We start from the raw sequence: 9,399 nt of genomic DNA on the forward strand, positions 1-9,399 counted from the left end.
GTCATCTCCTTGACAGCGCCTTCTCCAGCCATGATTATTAGTAAATAATTTGTTCGTTTGTTAGAAATCTGGTTGTGATAATCCTGGATAAAGTCAAGAATCGTGAGCGTCCACTTTCCGAACAAATTATTTCGACCCTATAATTGCCTGGGTTCACGAAATCTTTGTTGGGATAATACTTGACAATCAATTTGTTTCTTGGCACAAGAGAACAGATAAAGAAAGTAGAGATATTCTGTTTCTGGTTTTTCTGTGTAGAATTCCTTAGGCTGCAAGTAACCTTATATAGAGGTTGTGTTTTCACGAATGATCACAACAGTTCGAAAATAAGTCACAACTTTTCAAACAATTTCAAACTAGGGTCACAATAATTGACCCCAGCCAGGGGCTCCGCCCCTTGGACCCCGGTTCATATTCGCGGTCAATTATGCGTTGGCTCACCGAGCGTGCACATTACACTAACCTGACTCGATTCCGAGCCTAACGCGTAATTGCATCAGCCTATAGTAGATCACATTACTACTAAAATACATTGATGATTCTAAAATCACCAACATCTTTTGGTTGATAAAACATGTTCAAAAAATTGCACAATGCATTCTGGTATGATTTTCCGTTACTAACGTGTGTTTTATGATGCTAAACTAGTTTTTTTTTTGTTACTTAAGAGGACCTGCACAGAGCAATTTCTAGTTTTAGTTTTTCAACTTCAAAATTACATAAATCTCTCATCTCTTACCCGCTTTAGGCTTATTACCACTTTAGGGAAGGCCTTCCGAAAAGACCTTTCTCTCTACCCAGCATTGACTCATTGGTCGACAACTCCTCGAGGTTTATCCTTTTTGGAAGCTCGAACCCTACTTTGGGTGCAAATAAATTTTTGGTTCCCGACTGATAATGAGAAAACCTCGTTCATCACCAACACAGGTACTCACTGCTACAAGGTGATGTCTTTTGGATTGAAGAATGTCATGGCTACTTACCAATTGGTGATGTCAAAAGCTTTCGAGAACTAGGTGGGAAAGATCTTGGAAGTCTAGATCGACAATATGATTGTAAAAACACCAAACTCCATTGACCACTTTGGTGACCTCTAAGAGATCTTTCGTGAACTAAGGAACCATAGCTTGCACCTTAACCCCTTCAAATGCATGTTTGGTGTACAAGTTGGAAAAATCTTGGGATTCATGCTAACCCTTCATGACATTGAGGAAAACCAAAACAAATGCATAGTCATCATCGAAATGCAGAGCCCTAGAAGCGTCAAAAAGGTTAAACGACTAACGGCAAGTATTACAGCCTTAACAATGTTTATGACCAAATTTGTGCATTGAGCATTCCCTCTTTACCAACATCTTCGAAAGGGTAGTGATTTTGACACCCTAAGGATTATGAAGCCTCCTTCCAAGAACTCAAGGTCGTGAGAAAGCCTGATGTACTAGAGCTCATCTTCCTATACTTAGTTGTGGGCAAAGAAGCAGTAAGCTTGACCCAAATTAGAGAAATTGAAGATGACCAACGCCTGGTATATTTCATGAGAAACATCTCACAAGGCCCTAGATATCAAAAGCTAGAAATATCCACCCTTACCTTCATAATCAAGATGACACTACTTCTAATCTCATCTGACCGGCGTAAGGAAAGATCTCTGACTTCGAGCAGATCCTCACCAGACCTGGTGATAAAGGTTTTTTCCTAGATTGTACTGCTTTTGACGTAAACCTTTTAGATTCAATTGTAGCAAAATAAAGCAGTTACGAGTTCATCATTCTTAGTGATTGTTTGAACATCAGTTCCACGAGTTAAATATTGATTCGAGCGGATAAAATGATGTTTGAGAAACTGTATTTATTATTTTAAAACAAAAAGAAAATAGTAAAAGAATGTTTACAAGGATAACAAAGTAGAAAGTGTATCCATAAATGCATTCACTTAATCCTCTAATTGTTTTCAACTAAAAAACATATGTAAAGGTTCACTTCATTTCTGATGTGGAGAGTTGTCCACCTAACTATCTCTAGCTATATGAATCCATTAGTTGGAACTCCTAAACTTAATCTCCTAAAATATAGAAAACCCAACAGGAACACTACAACTAAAATTTTCTCTAATAGACATTCCTAATGATCAATCAATTCTAAGACAAGGTATCCCATGCTTGTGAATCCATGTTGTCCCCTCAGAAACTCCAATTAGAACTCAAAACCCCACCTGTCACGTGGAAATCAACTATTGTTCCTACCCAAGATATTCTCACCCTCAGATAACTAATTCATTGAGTTGTTTCTCTCTCGAACCGGTCCCGATATTATCTCTCGATCTCATGCTTGTCCATAGAAATCTAACATAAATCAGCGATACTTGAAGTGTAGAAAGAAAAACTTAAAACACATATTATTGTGACCTAAGACATAGTCGTTTTACTTTTACTGAACTAAGCATACACCAACTCATATCAAAATCTCGAACTATTTATAAATTAGTAAAGCTTTTTTGATTTTGAATTGATTGGTTAGAAGCGTGAAGCAGCGAAAGAAACACCATGCATGAAAGATTTGCATTTGCATCAATAAATAAATTTACAATAATCAATGAATCAAGTTAAAACAATCTAAATACGAAAATAAAGTAGAATATATACAAGGGAAAATGAGAGAAGAGATGAAACCCGGAATAACGGAGATGAACCCACAACCTTAAAAACTTTCTCAAGTTTTCCATGGCCTCCAAGAGGTTGTCACCGTGATGTGGAGCTTCACTCCATCAATTCCTAGCCCAAGGATCCCTCCTCCAAGAAGCTTAGCTCAGCTTCCTTCGTGTGATTTAAGAGAGAAAATTGGAGAAGAGTGGGAAGGATTTTGAAAAAAAAAATGAAGTTTCTAGCCATATATAGATGTTATGACTGCCTTAGGTTCGCTTGAGCAAACTTTGTTCACGTTTAAAAGTTCTGGAACCGCCTTAGTTTGCTCAACCCATATCATGATTTCTCAAGCTAACCACATTGCAAAATTGTTTGTCCTATCTAGAAAACGACCGCTCAAGCCTTCTCTCAAGTGAAATCTGCTACAATGAACATATTTAGTTTTAGAAAATGTTCGCTCAAACGAAATCTACAACATTGAAAAATATTGGTTTTGGATTTTGTTTTCCTAGAGCTTCGCTTAAGTGAACTGTAAGACCCAAAATTTTAGAATTAAATAAATAAATAATTTCCAGCTCACGCATAGGATTCTGTGTAAGCGTGAGAGGAACTTGACTTTCGTTTAATGTTTGGATTTATATCATGAAGAAGAAAGTTCAGGAAATGACTAAGAATAGTACTATAGTCGATATAGTTATAGCACGAGTAGTATTCACTTCCGCCTTAGGGTGAAAACGTTAGTAAACGACTAATTTACACTTAAAGACACGATGGAAACTAATTCCAAAAATCTTCAGAGAAATGTTAGAACTTCTCTTAATCCTTCAATGACAGGCGTTTCGATACGAAACCCTGGAATGTACGAACGTCCGATTCTAATCCTCGGAGGTTTGCCGAAACTAAATCACTGATAGTTCAAGAAACCTAAAATCAACCGACGATGAAGACTTTTTCTATTCGGAGCTTCAAATGAAGATTCCACACGCATGCACCTATTTCTCTTGATGTTTCCAACCTTTCTTCAGAAGGAAGTTTTCTCATCCGACATCAACTGCAAAAAGTAGTTTTTCGGGTAAAATCGATTTACACCGACTTTGGATCGTTTGATTTAATTCGAAGAAACCCCTTTTGAGTTTTGGAATTCTGTCGCCAGAACCTATCTTAGAATTCACAGAGGAATGCGCAGGAAAAATCGGAATCGCGAAATTTTCATTTTTCCGCATTTTACAAAACCTATAATAGCTTGAAAAATGAAAAAAAAACAAAAAAAAACATCACAAACACACACACACACACGGCCGTGGGTTTCCAAGGAGGAAGGAGGAGAAGTGATTTTGCCGATTCTTGCCTGATTGTCCCACAGTTCGTTGCTACGCGTAGGCCTCGAGGTACTGATGCTTTTCCTTACCTCTGATCGTAAATTCTGTCGCTTTTCTCTATGTTTTTCTATGCTCAAAGTTTTGAGCTTTTTGTAAAACTGTCCAAATAACTTGATTTCTCTGTCTAAACTTATTCCCTGCGTACCCCTGAGCATGTTTAGCGGATTACATTTCGCCGAATCTCGTCGAATCGCCGCCGAACTTCAATTCTGCTCAAAATACCCATTTCTGACAAAGGTTCCGCTTTTTGAGTCAAAAACTCTCGACTGAGCTTAGCGTCAGTAGGATTAGTCGTCATAATCGTCGTTGGTATCGACCCCATCTAATTTGTTTTTTCGAAATTCTGATTTTGAGTTTCCGAGCTAAAAATATTGACCAAAATACCCCTGCGACAGTTTTCGACCCGATAATTTTTCTAAGAGTTTCCCTGGCCTAGATATCGCCTAAGAATACCTAGGAATCGATTTAGATCGAAGAAAAAGTTCGGAAACCCTATTTTTGAGAGTGGCCGAAACCTATTTGCTAGGGTACCGTGTCCAAAAATAATTTTTGGGTCTCTATGACCTGAGCTATAGCGTAGCTCTTTCAATTGTCGAAATTTTGGCTCCGGTTTCGTGTCATTCCGAGTTCTGTAGCTCGTTTTAGCGAACGAAGTCTCCGTTGTCAATTTGTGCTTAAATAGGAACTCTGAAGCTTTAAAAGCTTTCTTTACGATTTCGATTAGTGTTATTAGATAGTGTTGTTTCTAGTGAGGCTGTGTTGATGATTGTGTTTCCTTGTTCTAGGTTCACAACTTCCATGCACAACTTCTACTCACGAAGGTAAGGGTAACTCAGTTTTAGAGTGTCCTTGAGTCTTGCCTGCTTTTATCGCACTGCCTGCGTTGAGATGAAGATGTTTATATTGATTGACATTGGATTATGATTATTATGCTTGCAATGTTGTATGCTTGCTTATGTTGACTGTTTCTGAGGCTTGTGCCAAATGTTTTCTGAAGGCTTCGGTCGAGTAAACTTATTGAGACGTGTGTCTCCGTTTTCTGAGAGGCTTCGGCCGTTTACTGGTTTCTGTCATTGAACTGTGTTGGTATGCAATTGAGTTGATTTATGTTCGTTGATAATAGGAATAACATGTGGTTACTCTGAATTAATCATTGGTTTGGGCATTGTTGTTGACTGACTTGGCATATAGGCTTTGGTCCTTAAGTGACGATGAGATGGGTGTGGTCCCACGTGATTGTCCCGTCTTTCGAGGCGTTATAAAGTGGCAATGAGGTGGGTGTGGTCCCGCGGGATTGTCCCATCTTTCGAGATGTTCTAAAGTGGCGATGAGGTGGGTGTGGTCCCACGCGATTGTCTCGTCCGTAGTGGCGCTAAGTGGCGATGAGGTGGGTGTGGTCCCGCGTGATTGTCCCGTCTTGAGAGACGATATTGATCGATCCATTTTGATAGTAGCATATAGTTGCATTATAGGGAACTAACACCTGACCCTATGTTGTTGGATTTTAGTTATTGATTTATTGATATCTGACTTGATGTTATATTGTTGAGGTTATTATTATCTGAGTTAATCTATGTTCATTTGTTGATATATGAGTTTAGTTATGTTGCTGATTTTGTTGATATCTGGATTAACTTAAGTTGCTAGTTTATTTACCATGCTAGGTAATTAAATTTGAATAGCATGATTTTCTCTTTTATATGTGGTAGTTGCATGGAGTTAACCCTTTCTATTTGCTACTTGTTGTTTGGGCGCTTAACGCTATTAGGCGATGAAGATCCTTCCGCCGAAGCTTAGCTTCGGGTCGTGGGCGGTGGAGTAGAGGTGTGAGAAGCAGCTTTGCTTCTCCTTTATGGATTATGTTTGAGTCTCCCTTACCATATGAGAACTCTGTTATTAAAGCCTGAACCTTACTTATGGTGTTGTAAACTATTATTAGAGTATATCGGGAAACAGGTTATTTAAATAAAGTTATGATATGTTTCCAACCTTTTAGCCGAAGTGTTTAGTTGTTTTTCAGAAAAAAATTCCCTTGGTTTTTAGGGATTGCAGATTGGTCCTTAGACTTTATTAGGTTACTAATGTGACTCCTCAGTTGAGAAACCGGGGTGTTACATGAACTCCATTCTCCACTTTATTCTTCATGATTTTTTATACCTATAAATAGAATAAAAGATTGAACATGAAAAACCTATTATTTACACTAGTCCTATGCTAAATTTATTATTTACTAATTAAACTAATTTTAGGGATAAAATAACTACGGTTAATCATCAAATTAGTCCTTGTTTTGTATGCATATTTGAATTTAGTCTCTCGTCGAAAAAAAGTTTGATATATCCCTACGATTACTGCCAGTTTGATTTTAGTCCTTGTTGGACTATGCTAATTATTAATTACACATTTGGAAATTAATTTTTAATTAAAAATTACACGTGGATATGCCACGTCAGCTTTTCCTGTCACTCAACACTCTCACCGGAGCTCCGCCCTCCGACGATGACCAAAGTCAAACTGGCTGCAATCGTGGGGATGTATATCAAACCTTTTTCGGGCGAGAGACTAAACTCAAACAGGCGCAAAAACACATGGACTAATTTGATGATTAACCCAAATAACTAATAAGTGAAGCACTCAAGTTAGATAAGTTGCTAAGAAGATACTAAAGAATACGTTAAAATGACACTTATCACCTGGTCATGAGGATAACCGCTCGGGCGATATATCTCTTTGAAAATGATATCAACTACAAACCTTAAAAGTAAAATTTTGGCCGATTTCATCCTTCCATTGATTAGTTGTATTCATGACTCCATGTCTTAGGTCATTCATGTAGACGACTCATCCAATATGAAAGGAAGTGAAGTCGAAATCATTTTGTAAAACTTCAAAGGCCTCTTAGTTTGAAAATCTTTAATGTTCAACTTTATAACAGTAATCAATAAATCCAAATACGAGGCCTAAATTGTTGAACTCCGAATAGTTACGAGAACCAGGGAAACTTCCTTCATCATCAAATCAGATTGTAGTTGTTTCTATCAGAATTCAATGAGGACTCTCAGGCTAAGGAGCCGCTGCTTCAACGACTCCTCAACATGGTCAAGAAGCACAATGTACACAATGAAAGGGAAATAGTTCCTCCCTTCAATTCTATGCAGTTCTTGAAAGACGCCTATTTAGGCTTACCTTGCTAGTTATGATTTTTTAGATGATGAGAAATTAGCAAACAAAATCATCAATGGTTGGTACACCATGTTAATGCTCACCTCTACATAAGGGAATTTTCTGCTCTTTTTATCTTATACCCAAATCCTAAACAATGCTGATATGTCATGGTCGAGATCAATGAAGGGAGTTGCAGCCACCACCCTGGATGGTAGTCCTTTTGCCATAAAGGATCTATGAGTTGGCTACTACCGTCCTACCATGAATGCTAAAGTAGATGACTTCGTCAAGAAATGCAACACTGAAAGAATACACTGATCTCCACTAAGCACTGTCGGCCATGATATCCACCTTAATTGAGCCTTGGACATTCTGCATGTGGGGACTCGACCAACTTGGACATTTTCCTATGGGCTTAGGCCAGGTTCGCTTCCTTATTGTTGTTGTTCACTACTTCACAAAATTGATCGAAGTCGAATCTCTAGCCACCATTAACCTCAGCCAATATACAAAAGTTCTTTTGTAGGAATATCAACAATTCTTTTGGTGTCCCAAAGTCAGTTATCACTAATAAAAGAACCTAATTCATCGAAAAATGATTCAAGAGCTATTGAAGCAACTATGGATAAAAAAACACTTCACCGTGGTTAGCCACCGTTGACCAATGGACAAGCCGAAGCTGCTAACCACATGATCCTTTGAGCCCTTAAAATGAGGGTTAAAAAGAAGAAACCTGAAATTAGCCCGACCGGATAGACCATTTTTTATGGGCTTATTAGAGAACTCTGCACTCCATGAGACAATACTCTTCCAAGCTCAACTACGACTCTGAGGTCATGTTGCTTAAAAATTGGCGAGACATCTTAGAGGGACCAATTGTTTCTTGAATCGGATAATGATTGTGTTATAACCGAGAATCAAGACTTTTGATTTAGCAAACGGTGATAGATCATATCCGAGAAGTGGCCACGAAATACAGGATTTGTCTAAGGTACTATGCAAGGGTAGTTCCACGCAAATGGTAAAGCCGACATTAGAGGTCGCAACACTACCCATGGAAAGTTTGGCCCCAAATGGGAAGGCTCATATAGGGTGACACAAGTCACTGGAAAGGGAGCTTATCGGCTCTAGACTCTTAATGGGAAGATCATAAAGGTTTTGTTTCCTTGATTGTACAGTTTTTTCCTTAAACCTTTATGATTCAATTGTAGTTAAGCCGATACGGGTTTATCTTCCTCAGGGATTGTGTGAACATCAATTCCACTATCTTCACCAACATTTCGAAACACAACCCTCGGAAACAACATCAAATTTGATAAAGGTTTTTTTTTTCTTAATTGTACTGCTTTTGGCTTAAACCTTTATAGTTCAATCGTAGTTAGGAAGATACTGATTTTCCATCCTCAGGAATTGTGTGAACATCAGTTTGACTAGCCAAGCATTTATAAGCGAATAGAAAGATAGTTTGATTGAATTACTTTTTTGGTTTTTAATTAAGAAGAGCAATAAAAGAAGGTATGCCAAGGTAACAAAGAAGAAGGTGCAATGAGAAATTCATTCACCTAATCGTTAGATTGTTCTAAACTCAAACACTTTTGTAAAGGTTCATTTCACTAATGATGTCGAGAGTTATCCACCTAACTATCCATATCCCTAGCCAAGGTGAATCTATCATTTAGAATTCCTAAACGTAATCTCTTACCATCTAGAAACCTCAAAAGGAACAATACATCTCATATTATCTATCAAAGACATTCCCAATAACAAGTCTATTCTAGGACAAGGTACCCTAGGTTTGCAAGTCCTCGTTGTCACCTTAGAAACTCTTGTTAGAACTAAAAAACTCACCCTTCACATGGAAATCCACTATGACTCATGCCCAAGATATTCGCACCCTAACCGGACCCGTAATTACCTCTTGATCTCTTTTAGTCCATAGAAATGTAACACAAATCACTGATACTTGAAGCACAAAAAACAAAACTTCAACACATGAAGTTGTGACCTAAGACATAGGAGCTCTACATTGCTTGAACTAGTCATTCATCAATTCATAATTATCTTCTGATCTAATAATAAACTAGTGGTTCTCTTAGATTATCAATTGACTGGTTGGAATCATGAAGTGCAAAGAGAAACACCATACATGAATGATTTCCATTTACATCAATGAATGAGTTTACAACAAGCAATGAATCAAGCTATACAATATGA

This window comes from Lotus japonicus, chromosome 2 (genome assembly GCF_012489685.1).
Source record: "Lotus japonicus ecotype B-129 chromosome 2, LjGifu_v1.2".
NCBI lineage: Eukaryota > Viridiplantae > Streptophyta > Magnoliopsida > Fabales > Fabaceae > Lotus > Lotus japonicus.